Source organism: Melospiza georgiana, chromosome 1 (genome assembly GCF_028018845.1).
Source record: "Melospiza georgiana isolate bMelGeo1 chromosome 1, bMelGeo1.pri, whole genome shotgun sequence".
Lineage (NCBI taxonomy): Eukaryota > Metazoa > Chordata > Aves > Passeriformes > Passerellidae > Melospiza > Melospiza georgiana.
The window spans coordinates 61,922,654-61,944,851 of NC_080430.1; positions in this window are offsets into that span (position 1 = coordinate 61,922,654).

The following is a 22,198-nucleotide window of genomic DNA, read 5'->3' on the forward strand; positions in this document are numbered from 1 at the left end:
TCTATATGTTTTGTGTTTAACCAAGTTTTCGTTTTCAGTTTTTTAATGGATTTTAGAAAAAATCTAGTTTGTCTATGCTGGTGCTGACTTGTTCTGTACATCCTGAATTTATAGTAGCAAACACTCTAACTGGAAATGCTATGGGAGGTGGAACAAGGGCTTATCTGATAAGATGAATAACAGAAAAAAAAGAAAGGATATGAGAAGATTACACCCTCCCAGGCTTCATGAGCCTTTCATGGGAAAAACTGGACTTCACTCTCAAATTTGGGGATCTGAAAAATACAGTGGCACTTACGGTACTAATTTACTGGCTTTGTCCAGCAGAAGGCATTGAGAGTGAACCTTCTGTCGGGGAGCATAATAGCAAAAGCAGCACTGTTTTAATGAAACACAGCAACTGGTACTTGGAACTGGCTAAATCTGTTGTTAAAAGAACAAACATGAAAGACAAAATTCACAAAGGAATGTCATGATGATCAATTATTTCTGGTGTTTAGTATCTGAGAATCACATCTTAAGGTAAAATGTTACTTGCTGATGACTGAATGCCAGAAATAATAATCTGACATTAAGCTTTTGTGAATCTGACCAAATGAAAGCCTTAAAAAAGGGAATTTATGGAGCAGAATACATTTGTTTCAGTGATGCACATCTTTTAGAATATAAATGAGTGAAATATTACTCATTATCCCATAATCATAAAAAGAACACGATAGTTATTAAAAAAAAAGAAAGCCCTAAAACAACCCCACAGTCAAATATAGTTAAGGATATTTTATCAACTGAGAGAAAACAAGAAACTTCAGAACCAGAATGGAAAGAAGAGTTTGGCTTTCCAATGTTTCCCATGGCAGCTTTACATGGACACAGAGTGGGACATTACTTACAGCACAGCACATATTGTGACTCCTAGGTTGAAGGCAGCTGGAATACCAGCTGACCCCATTGGCTCATGACAGGGGGACAAGGGAGAGGCTCTCAATGAGATGCTTTCTACAGGGGAGTCATTTTCACAATTATAAATCTCAGCAATGATCAAAAGACAGCTATGGAAATAATTTTCATTCCACAAGTATTTCGGAGGCTTTATGTGTCCCTGATCCACACTATCAGACTGTGCTGAGATCAAATTGTGTGATGTGATCCAAAACCTGTGCATTGTTCTGGCATGCCATGCCGGCATCCGACGGGGAGAGACCGTGTCTCTCCCCTTGAGTGCCGGCCTTGCCAAGTGCCGTGTTGGCATGGCTGGAGGTCCCTGCTCTCGCTGGGACAATCCCTCTGCTCCCACCCCTGCCCTTGTGGTCCTGCTGGAAGGTGCCTGCCTGGGAGCCAGCTATGATCCATGGCTCTTGCCTCTGCTGGCTTGGTAGAAAATGAAACCACTGCAGGATGCAGCTGCTGGAGTCTTAATGGGCTTTCTGTGATAATGCTTTGCTGTGCTAAGTTTCTGTCTCAAGAAAGTGTGTACAGAAGAATGGCAACAACCTTTTTCCCAGTTTTTGCTGTGCGTGATGAAGATGGCAAATTTTAAATCTAGATTTAAATTTAATCTTCTCTAGTTGCATAGCTATAAAGATATTTTTTTCATGCAGTACAATATGTTTATGATCCTGCTCTCAGTTGATAGATGAAAGCATTCTTGCAGATCTGATTTTTCCCAGTCTTACATATTAAGTCACAATTTTTTCCAGTGTGTATGATGCAGTTATGTTTAACCTTTTTTTTTTCAGATATGAAGGACTGCAAAACTTCAAATCCCTTGGGTCCAATTACATTACATGCTGTAAACATTACCTATCTCAAATCATACTATCACATTCTGGCCTTTGACTAACGTTTATCAGGTTGCTTTGCATAAACACCTTCCAAGTTCCCACAGCTCTGGAAATTTAAAATTTTTATTTATTCTCTTACTATTTCCTGGAGTCAATATTCAGTTCCTTCAGGTAAGTGACATTTTCATGGATGTAACCAATGGGAGAAATTGGACCTTTTTATTTGTAACAACATATAAAAGATGCAGAATTTAGCCCACAGCCTTCTACACCTCCCCCCACCTCCAAAGAAAAGGGCACTATCTTTAAGATCAGGCGTATAATTAAGAACATTTGATCCTTTCCCTCCTTTGAAGAGACAAGCTACTTTCTTTTTTGTTGTTGTTTTAATCTTGCAGGTTAAAAAAAAAGATCTGCATAGCACTCTGGTAAAGTAGAAGAGGATTTCCACCTTTGAAGAATGACTGCAATTCTAGTGAGGAACCTTTCGAAATTGTCTCCACTTGAGTTATTGCTTTGACACTGGGAGGGGCTTTTCAAAGGATAAATACAGAGGTTCAATAAACTTCATTTCCCAAAGTCAAATGTATTGATGAAATCGAATTGAAAGTTATGGGAGATATAAAATTGCTTTCTCAGACTATGGACATGTCTCTGAAGGTTCCTCCTTGGATAAGAATCCCCACAAGCTGGATAAACACACATATGTTCATCTTAGCTGGGCTGGTAAAAACAGTGCTCATGTGAATGCTCCCATATTGCATCAGGCATTGGCAAAGTATTTGGACAAACACATCACCAGACAAGATAGCTGTGATGGAGAAGGGCACATTTTCTTTTAGAGCATCAAGCAAAGTTTAGAGGCTTCAAAGGATTTAGACCAATTACAAAACAAAGATTATTTATTTCTGCAAGTGGAATTTGCTCAATTGTACATGAAATGTTTGTTACTTGAGCAGACTCAAAAAAAGTAGGACAATAGATGTATATTTGATGTAACATACCACTGAAGCTGGTCTGTTTCCAGAGCCTGACTGGACCTTGGCAAGCCACATTTCTTCAGTGACTTACAGCATGCAGGACAGGCATAGGAAACAAGAGATTTCCTGTTTTCCCAATGAGCTTTAATTGTTTCTTTGCTTGTGCTGAATTCACTTTTACTTTGGAAATTTTTACATAAGAACTGAGATTTGTCTATTTTAACAAGAATTTTGACAAGGCTGAGCCTGATTTGGCTGCACTGTAAACACTGAGGATTTGGCAGAGAAAGATGGCAATGTGATAGTTTTAAATAATTCAGCCAAACAATTTTTTCACACGCAGTTTTTCTGCACTTAAAAATACAAAAGCAAAGTAGAAAATGTCTTCATATTAAAGGAATTTTTTCCAAAGGTATGATTGATTTTTTTTACATTATTGTTATGGCCCATTATAAAATTATTTCTACTTACTGAATTATTATGAAATTTAATCTTTAAACATTGTGATTCATTATAGCACTCAGAGGCTTCAATTAGGTTCAGGGTACCATGTGGCTTAATGGCTCCGCAAGCTTTCATGCTCCCAGTATTGGACCTTTTTACAACATTGACAATAAAAGGTAATTTAAAGAACAGGGGTTACAAAAGCCTTTCAAGCACAGAGAGAAAGCAAGAGATATTGGATCTGAATACTTCGTCCAGGTTTATTTTATTTTTAAATGATGTCTGAATCAGTTATCTCATAACAACAAATAGATTATCATAAAGGATAGATACCTGCCCAAAGACTGGAATAGCATTATTCTAGCATTTGAAAACATCAAAACTCTCAGAAAGTTACAGTATCTCATCCCAAAGAGGTGTGGAAACACAGGCACAGGGAGAGCGAAGACTGAATAGCAGATACAAAACAGAATTAGGGCAGATTCCAAGTCCCTTAGTCCCAGGCTGTGCCCATTTTGCCCCTCTCCTCACTGCATGTAGAGAGAGCATGACAGGAGCAGTCAAAAGTGTGAGATGCAATCAAACAAGTCATTTCAGGAGAGGGAGATTATGGGGCTTTTAGTATGGAAGTACCATGTAAATGATTATGTCTTATGTGGCAAAAGAGGGAGCACGTCATACAATAGAATATTTCTGATGCCTTAAACAAACAAAATCTTTTACATCTACATTTTTCTCTTTTATCATCATTATAAAGGTGTGAATTACCCATTGATATTCATGCTATTGTCAGAACATAAATTCACCATGGAAAAGAATGTTTTTATACATCTTTACTTCTCTGAGATGTGGCTTCATCAGCATAATTGGATGGCATTTTTATGTGCTGTATCTGAACTGTACTGTGTCATGTAGTCTTTTGAAGGAACAGAGACTCATTTACTTGTTTTATTTCCTGAGGGTAATGTTTCTGAAATTATGTGTTGATCTCAAGGCATGTGTCCTCACTGGAGGTGAAGACACAATGTGGACTTTCTGTGAGGTCATGCTCCATCACCTACCTACAACTTGCTCCAGCAAACTGCCTAATCCAGGGCTGGATTCCAGCATATCAGGCTATCTCCTTGGACCAAGTCTAACCTCCTGGCTCTCTGCAAAGTAGTGGTGTGAACCCTGCTGCCTCTGGAGAGCCTAGTGCACTTGATAGTGTAACCCCTTTCTTAGGTGAGGAAGTATTGTCAGTTATGTCAGAGATGAGAAAAAAAAAGCACAGGATGCAGAGTCTTAATTCCATGACAATTTAAATATTTTAAACTCTCTTAAGTCATTCCAATATTGACTAAATAACTCAGTTTGTGTTTGGTACCCCATTGTATCAGCAAATGTATGTAAACAGGTGTGTGAATCTGTACTGTTCAATAGTTGCTGAGCCAGCAGTTCTCAAGGTACTGCCTAATCCTTCACATGTTCTCATACACCTTTGAATAGTAGTAAGGTTTCCTTCCATCCCAAAAGATGTACCTCTATCATAAGACATAAAAAGTGATCTTAGATGCTATTAAAATTGTTGGACAGGCTTTTTTTTTTTACTCTCAGATGTCATAGCTGGTAAACACATATGAAGAATCACTCGGTTTATCTATGCTGGGAAGCTGGTCTAATGATACAAGCCATTTTTCCATTAAGTTCAACCTACAGTAGAACCTGTTTCTTTTTCCATTGAATGGTCTATTTCAACAACTGTTTGTGAAGGCAACAAACAGTGCAGGGTAAGTGAAATGTATGTTCAATCATTTGATGCTGAGAATATGGGAGAAAACTGGAGATTGCTCCTTTACAATTGAGTTATGCCATGAATTATCTACATTTAAAATTTTGTTTCTTGTGGTGGGAAAAAAATAAATTGGGAAAAACTCAAATAAGATGTATTTCAAATTTATTAAAACCCTTTAAAATATTGTGGCATTTTTTGCACTTTTTAGTTATGCAGAAAAAAAATGGCATTATAAAGGAGAATTAGGAAACTAAGTTTGAGCATTGCAAAGTTACAATTGATAATATAATGGCTACTATTTTATTTTAGTGCCCTCACATCGTATAGCCCTTTATTTTCCAAATGAATATTACCCCACCACTTCAGGTTCTTCACTTCAGAGCAGTGCACTTCAGACCCAAATGAGTCAGGCTGGGTGATGGAGGGGTTGCTAAAACCTGGATCCTTGCACCACTGATTGCAGAAGTTGGAAGGCTTGCATGCATTGCAGGATTTTGTGAAGTGACTCCCTTTGGGTGCAGCTAAGGTAAGAAATTCAGTCTTTTATTTATGATGGTGAGGAAGGGACCTGTAAGAAGAAGTTATCTGAGGGCTGCCTTGAGATTCAGACTTTTTCCTGCCTGTGTTGCAGAGTTTCTAAGGGCTCAAACCATTTCAGTGCTCGCTAAGTGTTTTATGTATGACTTGTGAGGTTTGGGATCCTAGTGGGTATCATACCATGCCATACATAGAAATATCTATGCACACCCACAGCTGAAATCAGCGGCATTGCCAGCCCATGAAAAGCCCTTGGAGAGCTAAATAATTGCTTTCAAAATGCAACATTACATGAAAGTGTAATAATCCACCTGTTAATGAAAGACCCACTACAGATTATAACATATCTTAATAACTGTCTGATCAAACTGGATGGTATTCCAGAGAAAAGTAGGTAATATACAACAAAGATTTGAGATGAAGAGGTGAGGAACTAATAAGCTCATCCAAAACAGGATTTCTATCTGAATAGCAACTGGAAAAGGTTCAGCAAAGGACTGTCTTTCTTCATGAGAGAAAGGAAAGCTACTAAACAGAAGTAAAATGAGAGAAAAAGAATTTTTGGTAAAGTAAAGCCACAGACTAGATAACCAAAAAATTTGTGTGGGAAAAGCAAACAAGTCATCTAACAAAGCAAATAAATGTCTAATGTTTTGTACATTTATTGCACTATTGTGTGTTTAGAGAAATGAAACATTTGAATGCTGTCAGCTTGCTGGGAGAAATTCCTACATAGTGTACAAAGTACTTTAGACTGGCAAGTTAGATGCACAGTTTTTGGAAATCAAAGACCCAGAAGTGAGAAGTCACACAGAAGAACCTGATTTGAACTTTGCTCAATTCAACAAAATTTTCAAAGATGATGAGCATAACTTTGAGAAGGTTTGAAGTTTTGGAAAAGAAACAAGGCAGGCAGAAAGAGATCAGCAAACTGTAGGAGCAAACACAGAGAAACATGTAGAAGATTCTTAACTACAGAACTACAAACATGGTGTTCATGTTTGGGCCTCAGGAATACCTTTGTTTTAGATACATATGTGTAAGGGACAAAACCATCCTGCAAATAATTCTAGAAAACCCCAAACATTGCTAAAAAGAAACAAGATGCATATACCTGCATGTTGAAGAAGTAAATTCAAAGAAATCCTTTACATGAGAGAAACCTGAAAATGAGAGAGAGAGATGAGTGTTGTTTCCCCCCGGCCAGAAAACGAGTGATGAAGAAGCTGATGTTTCAGGCAATGCTGTTGACACTTTGGAGAGTTACAAGACAGTAGAGATGATTTAAGAAATTGCTGCTGTCTTTTTATTTGTAAGTTGTTTCTTCTTATTTTAGTTCATGTTCTTGTAGCTCTCAACCCAGAGCTTTCCTTAATCACCGTCCAAGTAGTGAGAAGATGATAACATTTATCCTCTTTCATTGGGTTAACTATTGCACATACATACATCTTTGGATCTATCATCAGTTGGATTGTCTCTCCTCTTCTACAAGAAAACCACTGCAGATTCTTACTCATCTGCTTAGAAACTTCCTTTTAATTTTCTGCTACTTCTTTTTCTCTACAACCACTTCAATCTATTTTTACCAACAATGTTTCTTTGCATACATTGCTCTTCCCTCTACCATCAGTCTTTCCCTTTGTATGGTTATAGATGTTTTGATTTATTAAATGATATTTATTACTGTAACCACACTAATAAATAAATAATCTAGCATCTGAACATCTGTTCCAAACAAAAGGTTTTTCCCAAATCCAGGGCACAAAATTCCAGCTCCAGCACTGAAGTTGTGACAGGAACAATTCAATTACAGTGAAATTTTTACACAAATGGTGTTTTTTCTCCCCTGTTTGCAGTAACTGAAAAATCTAATATTTTTCATAAGTAACCTGTATGGGAATAGAAGTGGTCACAACACAGAGCCTGCCTCCTGCGGGAGGCATATCAAAGACCCTACAGAAGTCAAGATATATGACTTCTATAGCCCTCCCCTATTCCACTGATGCAGTCACTCCATCATCAAAAGCCACTAGGTTGGTCAGGCAGGACTTGCCTTTAGTAAAGCTGTGCTGGCTGTCCCAAATCACCTTCCTGACCTCCATGGGCATCACTTCTAGGAGGATCTCTATCATACTGTACCAGTGACACGGCCATGAGATTTGAGCACATCAGTGGATAAACTCCAACTCCAAAATCACAGTTGACTAACAGCTTAGAAATGAACATTCTGGCAGTAGTTGTCTGTGGGTAAGTGAATTGCAAAATGCAGCAGGAATAGCACAGAGATAGCCATTTTAATCTCTGCTCCCAAAATGACACTGCTAACTTATTAAAAATGAGATGTCCAAGCACACCTCTCTTTCTTGGTCCCACTATTGTCCAGTATGATGATTTTTGACAAAATACATTTCTCATTAAGCTTTTTTTACTGCTGAAAAGCTCTGTGACTTGATGTCTGGAATGCTAGTCACAGAAAAAAATTATTACAAGGACTGCAGGACAGGGTTGATTTTTTTTCTCATCATGTGGCTATAAATGCCAGTTAGACTTTGGCAATTCAGAACCTTCATTGTGGCTTTTCCTCATCTGCATGCAAATTAGCTTCTTAAATATAATGTTCCTCCAATTTCCTCTCTAGACCTCTTAAGGGAAGCTTGTTATGATGCTTTTAATGGAAGTGTTATCATGTATTGGTTTCTCAGAAAATCCATCCTCTATTCTTGTCCTCCTCTTTCTGCCACTCCCCAAGATGAACTCATCCATAAAAGTGTAGATTGTGGTTTAAAAGATAAATGGAAAGCTGTGGGTGTCCAGGGCAGCCAACTTCATCTATAGGAATGTGATTAGACTCAGCCAGTGGAAAGTGCAACTACTTAATGCTTCCTAACCTATGAAAGGATAGTGAGCTCCTAGGAGACGTCAATCATGTTTGGAGTAGGTTAAAAAAAAAGAAAAAAAAGATTACAATTCAAAGGGTTAAAACAGAGTTGACTTTTGAATCCTTTCTTCCTTTTCCCTGGGTTAATGACAGTGGGGACTGTATAAGTTATGACTTATGGCATCACTTCAGCTTGTTTTCACAGTCTGCCAGTGGCCAGGAAAGTATGGAGCAATAATATTGCAGTATTTATTCGAAGACAATAAGCAGTCATTGCTGAGCTGGGGAAGCTGGGCCATGTTTATCTTCATGGATTTAGTCAGCTGGGAGATGAATAAGGGCCAAACTTGAACAAGCAAACATTTGCCTTCTTCTCCACAATGCAGCTATTTCACTTTACATGGCTGAAGACATAAATCTTTCTTCAGTGGCAAGCAAACAGCTTCAGATACATGGCACTAGCTAGGCATCACAGGACATCAACTGAATACTTGTGACCCTGAGTGCTCATGAAAACAACCACAATCCATCTTAAAACAAAAAATGGCAACAATCTTATAGCGCTTCAGCAGCAAACAATAAAGAGCTGTAATTCCTTCTGTGAACTGGTCTCTGACTAAATATCAGCTGTAAAAATGACTTCCTATCTATTGTTCTGCTCACAAAAGGAATTATAGGAAATTATTGATTGTTGCAACCAATTGTTGCAGCACAAATAAAGAAATAAGTGTCTCAAGCAGGTATAAAGCAATTTAACTTCTATTGATGCCTTCATGGAGTGACAGGGAATGTTTCAAAAAATACCTACCATAGAGGCTAAAGATATAATGATTTCATTGATATTTTCTTGGTGCAAGAATTGAAAATTCTTAGCCTCCTTTTATGTCCAGACAGTCTCATGTCATAAAGGATGGTGCTTGGGAATAATATTCTGTAACCTTTATCTCTAAATTTTGCACTATGATGCAGGGAGTGTAAAGCTGTTGCATTCCCACATGTAGTTCCTTGTTCCTGGAGTTGCAGGAAGATGTTACGTTATTCATTTGTTTTAATCCTAGTATCTCCTGGAAGTCTTTCACACAAAGCCCTAGGTGCAGCTGCACAGAGATGCCTTCCTGTGTCTGCTCACTGCATGAATCCCCAGTTTGGAGAGAGCTGAGGCAGACTTTCACGTCTCACCTCTTGGCTCTGCTCAGTGCCTATGTGGGTACTTCTGTGTCATTTGCTCAACACAAACTGGGCACCCACCTATGTGACTCACTTCACAAACTCTATGGGAAAGAAAACTATGCCCCACTAGAGGGTCCCGAGCTGCAGACTGTGTATGTATCAACCAGTCAGTCAATTTATTCAGGGATTAAAGCACTGGCTCATGCAATGCTTTTTGACTGGAACTGGATGAAGAAGGAAGGGAGTAAAGCAGACCTCCTAATGCTGTTGTTCTCCCAAGCTTTTTGGTGGGATGCATTCATATTTAGGTAAGCAGGTCCTGTGCTTCCTTAAGTATTGTGTTCCTCAACAGGAGATGTGAATGGCAGGAGGCAGTTTCTGAATGATGACAGCATGGAGTAGGTCACTGAGTGGTGGTGTGAACATAAGAGCTTCACATGGAGGTGCCATCCCCAAGCAGCTCTGATAAACTCTGAGGACTCGGAGATGTGCACCCGGTTTGAGGGGCTCAAAACACCCAGAGGGATCTCTCATTACACTGACAATCCAGGCGTTGTTTGTCTCGCTGAATGGACATTTCAAGGCCTCTGCTATTGACTCCCTACTGTAACTGGCAGTGGGTGAAGGGGGAAGAGCTGGGGGCTGTGTGCAGGAATGAGGGCTTTGGCTGTGTGCAAGTCCAATAACAAATGGCATTACCATCTTATTCCTTGTGGCATTTCTCTCTCTCCCAGTGCCATGAAGAGAAAAATTGAGGTGAAGTTATAAAACTAGAACATGCCAAAAATTACATTGCATCTTATTTTTTCTTAAATCAAACAGAAGTAATTTGGTAACCATGCAGAAGTGTTTTAACTAGAGCAGGATGGTTTCTGCTACTTGCTCCTTTTAACTTTTACTCATTTACAAGACTCTCATTGCAAAGGATCTGCCTTAAGCAGCCAGACCCTCTGTTGCTGTAAACAGTCGGTTGCAAAAATGTCCAGGAGGAGAAGGCAGATGGTACGTCCAGGAGTACAACACAATATATACTGTGATCTGCCTACTGTGTCTTCCCAAACTGTAGGTGAGATATTGTGTGAGCAGCTGTTAGAGATGTGGGAGGGGAGACAGCATGAAATGAAATGGATTAATAAAAACACAGGGAAAAGTACACAGAAATGCTTTCTAGTAATGAGAGTATAAAAACCTCAGCAGCTCCCCTGTACCAAACATAATGCTCCTCCTCATATGCACAGTACATAAAATAGCTCTCCCCAGCCTGTGGGGCTTCCTGCTGCCAGAGACACAAGCTAAAGTGCTGTGCTTTCACATCAGGAAAGAACAAGTGGCCCAGAGCCATTGCTGGGCTGCTGTATCCAGGCCTGGCATATATATTAGGCCATATACTCCTCCTGTATTTTTAAAGCGTTTGTATTTGGAGCTGTTAACTGATGGAAAAAGGAAGTTGGTCCTAGGTAAAGAAAGTTCTTTTTCTCATGCTGTATATTACCAGGACTGAAGGATAGTCTCATTCTTCCTCCTCCTCCATAAAGAAAAATCTCCTTCTTTGCAACTTCATCAACAACTCTAAAGACTGGACCTGCCACAGAGATATGTCTGGTTTTCATGGCCAAAGCCTATGGAAAAGTGCCTGATGGTGTCCAAAAGAGCCTGAATCCACTTTGGCCTCTGAAATATTTGCACTGCAAGACAAGTAAGGCTGGGAAGGTAGATAAGGTATAAAAATATGTCTGCTCATGCAACTGGTAAATGTGTCTTATAGGCGAGAGAAGTGAAGGAAGTAATGTTATGCTAATTATTTTTGACATTGATTTGCCCTTCAAGACAAACTTAAGCAAGCAGATAGATTCAGGGAAAGACCAAAGTTTCAGGGTGTGTGAAACCTTCACCTGTCTGCTCACAGTCAATAACTTATGGTTCACAAATTGATTGTGTGATTTCTTGTTATTATTTCCTACTGTACCCAGAGTGAAGTCAACAGAAATAGGCCCTAATCACCCCTCTAGTCAAATTATGAACTGCCTTATCACCATTCTCTCATAATTGATCAAGAAATAGGTCATAATATGTTGAAAGTTAACAGGTGGTCAACATTACTATATTCAGTGGGTAAAACTATACATAAGGTTATAAGAACCAAGTAATTTATAGTATATTTGCATGTCTAACTTCTATTAATTCTCCATTAAAAAAAAAAAGTAGGTCTCAAAATAAATGTTGCACATTTCAAAATAGATTTCAGGTCTTGAAATTATTAGCTGATGTGGTTTTCAAAAGATAAGGTCTGCCCATGGACAGAAATTAACTCAGAGTTAATTATAAAAATAGATTTCATTACTACCTTGTTACAGGTAAGATGTCCTACATTCTTCTAAAACACATCAGTTTAAAAAGGGAGGTATGATCTGTGTCTTCACTTGTTGTCACGGCAAAATTCGGGGCTTATTTTTGGGAAGAGGTAGGTCAAAGCTCTGTCAAATTCATTTTAGTAAAGAAAATGCCACAGAATATAAAATAATAAGGTGTCACAGATATTTGAAATCCATATCAGGCAAATACTTCGTTGCTCTTGGTGTATGCACTTTCAGTTGCGGGTTCAAATAACTCAGGTGCTAGAAATGCAGTATTTCAGTTGCCTACTTTAACCTCTCTGGTTCTAGCAACATTATCAGCTTTAGTGGACAAGTTTGCAATGAAATTGCAGAAGGTAGACAAGATTTCTTTCCCTCCCCATCTCCTTTCTTAAGCAGGTGTCCTCTCATTAGAAGTTGACTGGCCTGTTTCACAAAAATGGTCAGATTTGGTTATTGTGATGACATCTGAATTTAAACCAGCTCTAAAGGAAACCAGTTTTTATTATACACAGTTGATTGCTTTTTAACATGCCAACTAAACAAAACCACAGTTACAAAAACCAGGTGTGTAATCTACCCCACCTCAGTGTGTTGCAGCAGAAATGCCAGATTCAGTAGGTGGGATGAGATCTGTGAGGAGCAATATAGATTCATTACACATTGGCATAGATTCACTCAAGACACACCAATTAAGACCCAGTGAAGTGAGGTTCTGATTCAATATATTTATTTATTTCATCATTACTATTGAGTAGTTATAGGGGAGAAAATTAATGGAAATAGTTTTTAAAAAACTACTCTGGCTCTGACTAGAGAGCCATTCAATAGCTCCCAGGCCATCCAAGCCCTGTGGGGAGTTATGTTGGGCCAATTAATATTGCTCATTGGTAGTGCCAGGCTGGCATTTGCAGAAACACCTAAAAGTGCTCAGGTGAAAAGGAGTTGTCTTCACCTTTAATACTCTGAGAAATGACAGCAAAGATGACTAAATACAAGTGAGAGTGGATGAGATTTCAGCAGGCCACTCGCTGCCTCAAAGTAAAATAATGAAACAAGTAGGAAGGTAGGATTAGGAACAAGGAGGAAAAGGGTGAATGTAATGGATGGAAAGTAAACTTGCAGGAATAGTAAGAACAATTAAATCAATTAGTTAATCCTATTAGGGAAGATAGGCATATGCATATTCATTTGAGTGGAGTGCAAGTATGTAATTGCTGTATCTGATGCTGTATCACTGCATATCTTAGGATCAGATTACATGTGTTTTGTCTGTTTGAATGATCAAAGCTTGTGCAATTTAGCTCCTAACTTGGGTACAATCCTCAGCAACAGCAGTCACACAAATGCCTTTCATCAACTTCCTTGGCCCTCTGTTTTCACAGGAAGATTTCTGCTGTGCCATAGGAAACGTGTGAGACATTTCAAATGTAGGATTTCTGCCAGCTGGTGATTTATCCCATTGATTACGTTGTCATGTAACGGGAAGAGGCAAACCATTTTAACTGCTCACATAAACTGCAGTGGCATGCTGGATTCTTATTTAATACAATAAATTTAGTTGCAGCTTTGTGCAAGTTGCCTGATTCACTCCACACATTCCTGCTACAGTACATGAAATCCACTTTGGTCCCATAGAGGTTTGTACAAGAGTAATGCCCACAAACTTGTATCTGTCTTAATAATTCAGGGGGAGGGAAGCACATATAATTTGCTGCTGAGAGGTTTTGCATACCTATTCCAATTCAATGGAATTTAGATTCTTGCATGTTTAAAATGAAAGTAAACCTAAATTTTCAATCTTGTGCTACACAAGTTGTGTTTGATGGTTACTTTTTCAATTTTCCAGTCACCTAGGTTTTATTACATTCTCAAATAAGTCTTTTATAAACAATATTATTTAGTAAGTAGCTCTATGCTGATTCATGCAGTATAATAATACCATATATTTCTTATATTGTGCAGATGTCAAAGGACTTGTGTCAAGGCTTCTCCATACATCTAAGTACAGACTATCAGAGAGATACCTCTGGAAGGTCCATTAGTGTTGGAAGTGTGAAAATAATAAAACAACTCAAGAATATTTATTTTTATTCTTCTGAAATTCAATATTCTAAGAGACCAGTATAAATCGCCAAGACCTCTGATCAAAATCTATGAGCTAACATAAATTGGGAAATTACAGACTATCAAATTATTAACATATCAATTCCACTCCTGCATGAATGCTTTTACCGTATTCTTTTTTTGCAATGTAAAATGGTTTAACTGAGGAATTGTCACTCACTTTCTCAATGCAAGCCTGTAACTTCTTCAAAGTGAAAGCCCTGAAATAGGCCAGGGAGATGTGTGACCCAAACCTTAAAAAGTGAGTATTCTTGGTTGTTTGGACTCTCATTTATAACAACAATCTTGATTCAGTTGGTTCAGTTTTGTCTACAGGTGGGCTCCTGACTTATTGTCAACTGCTGCAGCACTGGGAGACAGACCTGTGAAATCCTGGACCTGTTCTCTAAGTTACCCACAGATTTTCTGAAACTCTAAGAGTGCTTAGACACAGAGCTTTAGATCAGACTTTTTTCCAAGAAAAGCTCCCATCTATGAGAGGGTCAGAAAAGAAGAAAATAGGAGGCACTGGGCTTTTTGTATTTTGCTGTAGATATTCCCCGTCCAATGTCTTTTTATTAATATAGAGTGAGGAGCCTTGTGAGTCTGTAGAACACACTTAGGTTCTCTAAAGAAAAATATAAAGAAAAAATAAATAAAGGAAAACAAGTAGGATGGGGAAAAAAAAAAAAAAAAAAAAAAAAGGAGAAGTAAAACTTGAACTATTCTCAATTCCTGGGCACCATTCCCCTGGTAAGTATTGACTCTACAAAAGATTGGGGCTCTGGAGTCAGACACCAGCCAACATTGAGAATGCTGGGCTTCAAATGATTTTTTTCTTTCTTTCTTTTTAATCTAAACAAGGCAATTTCCCCCCTCCTCCCCTTTGTCTGATACTTTACTGCACATTACATTATTTAGAAAAATGTCACTGGAGGAACACTCTGTGTGGTCTCATAAAATATTAACGACTCCTGAAAGAAAACTTGAAATCAAGATGCTCTTTCATGCTGGGGTATGTACTCTCTTTTGTTGGCTTTTTTTCTTCCTTTTCCCTTCATAGAATCTGAATTGCTTGTCTGTCTTTCCCTTGGTATGACCTGCTCCTTACATTTATCATATTCCTCTGAAAGAAGGGAATTCAGGGAACAAATAGTGTGATGCTCATGCTGATGCTGATGCTAACCAAGAAGTGACCTGTCTGCAACAACAGCTTCTGCAGATAATAAACTAAAGTCCTGTGCATTTTTAGGTAAATGTCAATGAACAAGAAAAGCGTAGGAGTGGAATAAAATGAAAAGCCAGAACAAGCTGATTTTTCAATCAAACACAGATTTCTGGCAATGGATGATATACTGTTTTAAAACATATCTGAAGAGACAACAACTGTTTGCAATTCTTTTAAGGAAAAGGAAGGGAAAGAAAAAAGTTCCCACCAAGAAAACTTCCATGTAAATTGAAAAGCAGTCTACATGGGGAAAAAATAATCTGACTGAAAACTAAAGGAAAGTAAATCTTCCCATAGTAAAGGCCTATAAATTCACAGGTGGACAGCAGTCCTGAGTAAAGAATACCGACATTTTAAGTGAAACATTTGCTGGCAAAGTGGCCGTCGAAAGTGGTTATTGAACGTCTTGTGAGAGAGCAAATTGCAGACTAGAGGTCTTTCTTATATTTTGTAGCAAAGCCAACTTCCATTGATACCACCTCGATGTCAGCCCCTTTCTGCAGCCATTTGTAAAAAGGCTTGTGATGTGAGATTGACGACTTAAATACTTCATCAATCAATGCTTTAGCCAATGTGTTGTTCAGTGATTGGTGGAAAATTCGAGTAATCCATCTTATCCCATCACCCTTGTTCTTTATTCTCTTCAGGTATTTTCATTTTTCCCCCCCCTCTCTTTATTTGTTCACTTTCACTGCAGTCTGAAAGAGAAGCTGGGCTGGGAGGGAAGGGCCTGCTGCTATCTTTGAAATCCTAATCATTGCAGTGAAACTCTCCAGTGCAAAGTGCCACTGAATTAACTGAACTTTTAATGATCCTAGAGGTGGTCCTGGTGCATATGGACTAGCAAAGCACAGGGTCAGGCTGCAATTTGTGCCATTCTGTCAAATTAAATATGTCAAACATCCTGAATCATTTATATAATCAACAATAAGGCGCTTATTTCTGCTGAATTAATCTGCTAAGTAGCTTTAAGGAAAGAAATAGGTATGACACAAAGCTAAACAGCGAGTGTAAAGAAACAAAAAAGGGTTTAGGTTATTCATTTTGGCATAATGGAAGGACATCCTTTGCTCAGAGAGAGACTATCCTTTGCTTGTGAGTGAATATTTATGTTGATATCTGATACTCCTAATTTTAATCTCAATAAGGATTTAAAATCTTAACTGCCTACTTGAAATTTTGGTATAGATTATACAGCCACAGTATAGGCTTTATAGCAGTCTAGATGAATAGGCTTTGTTCATCTAGATTTTTCTTTTGCATCTAAGAAAAAAAATATTCTAACATAAAGGGGCATCTTAATTTTTTTGTACGTATGTAATATTTTTCTTTGTGCATTATTATTATATGGCTCTTAACAAATTCACAAATAAATACTGGTCTAGAGGCATATTTGTTTTAAGACCTGAGGTACAAAAACATTTATGTATCCACTTAGCTTAGGCAGGTGTGCAGATTATTTCTGTTTGTTGGATCTAATAAGAGTATTGGCTTTTTGTGTTTACTTTTGCAAGAGATAGGAACTAAGTTATCTTTAGGATAGTCCTGCCATAAAATTTTTGATTTGTAGTGAAAAGAGTTTATAAATATTTTATAAAACATATACTTGTCTGCAAATGTGAGAAAAAGTGGCAGACAACTCAAAACCTGCCATTTCAGTGGGAAATTCGAGCACACATTTTTAAAGGAGTTTTCACTGTACATTCATTCAGATACTACTGAGCAATGTGAAAGAAGAGAGTCATAAACTTCTAAAATTGGTCTCTGATTTATTTTGAGTTTCATGCTTATTTTTTTGGTGAGCATAGTCTGAAACATCCATTTGAATCAGGACTGCAGTGAAAAAGGAGAGAGCAAGAGCAAGAGTTTAAACTACACTGGCTACTGCAGAGGCAATCCACTCATCCATCATGATGCAGTTTCTCAAATCAACATAACAAAGTCTCTAGAGAGTAAAGTGAATTTTATGATACTATTCTTTCATTTCTAGTAGCTTATCTATTTTTCACTTCCAGGAATTTGTATCTCCAAGACATTTGCGTATATTGGTTTGGGATATTCTTGGTCTACAAAATCCCAGACAGAGGCCACAATCTGGACAAAATACTCTCAATGTTTGTCTAGCAGAAAAAAAAAAATAGTGGGAAGATAACTTAGGTCTAGATTAGGACCATGTTTATATCATGATTTTGTTAGTTTTACACAAGACAGACCAAAGCCTGCAAAATGGATTCAAAATAGCTCTGCCCACAGCGTACATAAAAGAATTAAGAAAAATAAAAGAGAATGGGGAGAGAGAGAGAAAACTAATAAAGAACTAAGAACTACAAAACCAAAAGACTGTGAGAACTAACAGAAAAATCTTCTATCCAGTTCCACATTAAAATGCTGTACAGACTCTGTGTTCAGCAAAACATTATTGCATTATTAAGCAAACCTCTTTGAAAAAGATATTTTTGTTGGAATGTCAAATTAAGTAAAAAAAGTTCAAAGTAAAAAATCAGAATAAGAATTTTCATTACTTGTCTCGACCCATTATCAGGACAATAACAAAATTTGGCCCAGGAGGGCAGTGGCTACTCTTCCATAAATTTTACCTTTTATTTCAAAGTTCCCGATGCAGTGTGTTGCTAAGTTGATATTTAAGGGACACTTGATACTCTTTCACCTGAATAAAAGCAGATTTCTTTGTGTGCATTTGTGTGTTCATAAATGAGCTGCTCAGTGAATCATTCCTGTCATTAGAAGGTAGATAAACTGCAGGGAGGGAACAAAGTCATCATTTCTACCTCTGTGAAAATGATGGGGGTTTTTTAATTATTAAAATGCAATTATTTCCATTATTGATGAGCGTGATACCCAGGACAGCATCAATACAAACTGTCCAGGACACACACTCACTTGGATCTCAGGCTGGTCTGGCTGCAATAGAGTATTGATGCCAGTGTTTGTTTCACTTCTAATTCACATAATGGATGAGGACTTAAATACAATCCATGGCAAATTAGTACCTAGGAGATTGGGTTTATTTATTTATTTATTTAATGTGTTTATTTTTGTTACATGTGAGCCCTTCAATGATACCAAAGTAGGAGACTTTCTGTATTAAGGCAATTGAAGAACACTAGAATTTGAAACATAAAAGCTGATTAATATTTGAGATATCTTATCTAGGCTGTAAGAAACTAGCCACCAGTAAAGGTGTCAAGTTGCTTTCTAGTCCTTGCACATTGCTTTAATTTTTCTCTATAATATATGCACTCATACATATTTGCATGCATTGCCTTCATTCATATCTACATTTGAATAAAAAAATAAAAAGGCAATTATTTTCATTTTCCAAAACTCACTTGCTGCTTGTTTCTTATACCCACTGAGAGACTGACATTCCTCATATTTTGGCTTTGGGGATGATATGTCACTCCATTCTTTTGGACCTGGACGTGAACACAGGTCAGTGCTTCAAATGGTCAGGGCTGAAGAAGTTGGAGCCTTTCTGTATGGTCCTAGGTGGGGGAAAAGGGATGATGGTGTCCTCTGCTGCCCCTCCCCACTCAGTCAGTACCTTTTCAGAGCTTGCTCCTTCCCTGCTGCTCCCCACTTAAACATTTACTGTTTGAAATTATGTAATAAATGCAATTATGTAAATAAATGTAACTTATTCCTCAGGCCCACAGCAGTTCATAGGCATGCAGGTACCTCCGATGTTTGGATGTCCTTGTGACACCCTCGGTGCCCTGTTCAGCAGTGATCCAGGTGAAAGGCATGCAGGAACCCTGCCCTGAGAGCTCAGGGGCCTGCCCTGGAATGGGTGGCATCTGAGGGGACCATGGCTCCATTGCTTCATTTCCATGGGAATCAAACTTTTCGAGCAACAAAAGGACCGATCCAAACTCCCCATTCCAAAGTCACTGTGAGACACAGACCCCCTCACTTTGTGATAAAACTTAGCCCTTCTTCTTCTAATTTTTAAAAACAGCAACACCCTCCACAAAATGCTAAGTGGTGACTCATATAATATTTCAGTACAGCCTATACCTACTCTTACCAAAAGGAAACTAAAGATGCATCTTCCAGTAAAACAAAGTCCATTCTCCCTCTATTTATACACAAGTCTAATATAGGTCCTCCCTTTTCTGAATTCTGTTAAAGGTTGAAAGCACCATCTGTACAAAAGCAATGACAAAGGCTGTGTTTGACCAAAACCCTGAGCTAGGCAGGTTTTTTTATAGACAGGGGATTTGGTTAAATGCACAAAAGCAACTGTGCAAAACAACCAATACAATACTGTATATCAAGAGTAATTAAAAACCTTCATTAAAAATGTGACAACCAAATCATTTTATATTAGACAGAGAAACCACTATCGACATTTGAAAATAATGAATAAACAGAATGTCAATTCACTAACATTTGCTATTTAGACTTTGATGCATACTCTTAGCTCTAAAATCTGCTCCTGGATACACACAGGAAACTCCTATTGAAGTCATTTGAAGTTGTTTATGTGTAGTTGGCAGCAAATTTTGGCCCTCAGACATTTTTTTGTGTTCATTTAAGAGAGTACAGGCTAGCATAACCCTCAGTTTAACCCTCTGTTTGAAGGCACTGCTCTCACTGAAACCAAATGTCATGGCTATGGACATTCTCTTAGCACAGATGAGGCTAGTTCTTTTGCACCTTTGACAAAAGTGGCAATGCTGGTTTTTGTTGCATAGGACTTGACCACTGATATAGACAGATAAGCCAGACTGGGTTGAATATTTCCTCTGTTATTGCAAAATGTGATCTCTAGCACTGAGCAATAAACTGCATAGTTCTTATGGCAGCCTTCAAGGTCCCCCATCCATGATGTATGGCGTTGCAATGGACACAGCAGAGACATGCCACCTCACTTCTGACACCCCGGCTGAGTTAGTTAGCAAGCAGTGGCAGTGCCTGCAGATCAGAGGGACTCTGCTATTATTGTAAATGATCAAAATAATGCAGTGTGTAGAAATGGAGCTGCAGTCCCACATTTACATGGGAACAAAGAGGACAGCAGGTTGTGTTTAGTTCTGCCTTTCCTCTGTGTTCATCTCACTTCAAAGGGTGCCTTGTTTTTTCCACCTTCAGTCAGCAAGCACTTAAGTGTATTTAGTGCCACACGTTTTCCTTTACACCTCTCCCTGATGCATTTCCAACAAACACTGGCGCGCCGTGCTTGGCACAGGGAGAGGCTCAGGAACTCGCCAGACACTTTTGTGCACAATCAGCAACCATCACTTTTCCTTATGAAGCAATAGGGATTACCCCAGCCAGAAGACCCACAGGCAATTTTTTTTTTCCTGTGCTTGGCAGCTTTAGTTTACCTAAGCCTCCCAAGTCTGATATTTGGATGCTGATGAGCCATAGCAGGTGTAAACACATGTCCATGGCTCATGGTTTGCCTGAACATCACTGTAGTACAACGTGGCACAGCCCTTGCAGCACTGCTGGACATCAGAGGTGTGAAGAAAAAGTGAGGGCTGCTTCATGTTTACTTCCATAGCAGCCTCCTGGGTGCTGTTCCTTCTTCAATTACAATCCAAGATTTTACGTGTGCAAGTGAATAATTATTTACTTGCAAAAATCAGTGTTGCAATTGTAGTTGTAGAGGTTAATATAGTTTTTAAAAAATACTTTTAACTTTAACCATATTTTTAGACACAAGAAGGAATTCTGTTTCTCTCTGTTCTCTCTTCTTCTGGGATATTAAACATTAAGATTTTCTTTTACATAATTCATTGATGTAAAATCGCATAGGTTTCATGGCAATACTTCCATTTGTGTTAATTGCTATACACTTAAGGGAACTTAAAAAAAAAATTAAATGCTAATTTTTTATGTCGTCATCTAATTTTTAATTATTCTTTCATTGCAAAAAAATGTAATAAATACTAGCCAATAATAATTTTTCTATAAGATTTAACAGCTAAATTTACAGTTTTAAATGTTTCTTATGACATCCGAGTGTACCAAGGTGACAAGTCTTCTGGTAAAACAACAATTTCAGCACTGCATTTACAGTCAAAAACATTTTTTGTCACTCCTCAATTGACAAATTTCAACTGCTTTGTATTGTTAAAAACAATTTTTAAAATTACACAGTGAGAACTTAACAGTCTCTGTCACTGTGTAATTAAGACCCTAGAACTGTTTGCTATATATAGAAATACTGTATTATAAAGTGTTAGTTACTGCTAAAAAAATACCAATTACATTTATAGTGAAAACCATTACATTGATTTATCACAAAACAGTTAATTCACTGTGTTTGTGCATAAAACTGCTAGTAATGTGACACAAAATGGAGTTTCCATTTTGAACTCTGCAAACTTGGGAAAATTATAAGCAGGAAGATACAATAAAGCTAATGAACATCTGAAAAGCTTATATTCAATAAATTGCTTTACACTTAGAAAATACTTCTGCTGGAGAGACAGTTCACTGGTTTCCATCACAGTGCAATTCTTTGGTGTAATGAGAAATTTTGAAAAGAATTAAGCAGGGTCCAACTCTTCCTGCAAGGGTCCAGCTCAATTATGGGCTGAAATAAATCTTTATTTCCAACTTAGTTTCAAGTATATTCCAGTGCTTTGCCAGTCTTGGTCTCATAAGTGTGGAACACAGATGGTGTGTATCAGTCTTAGATACATTCACCTTCAGCATATTTTATTTTTTGATATGTCTTCTTTCATAGCTAAGAATTAATAATTAATAATGTCTTGATTAATGTTTATTCTGAAGTTTAGATGTCATTATTAAGTATATAGATGCTATTTCAAGGTTCATTTGAAATGTAAAAGAATTATTTTTCATTTTATCTATCATCAATACGCTGTAATAATCAAGTAGATATTTACCAGTTTGTCTACACTGCATGCACAGAAACAAAGCCATCTGTTATATAAATTTTGCTCATGGT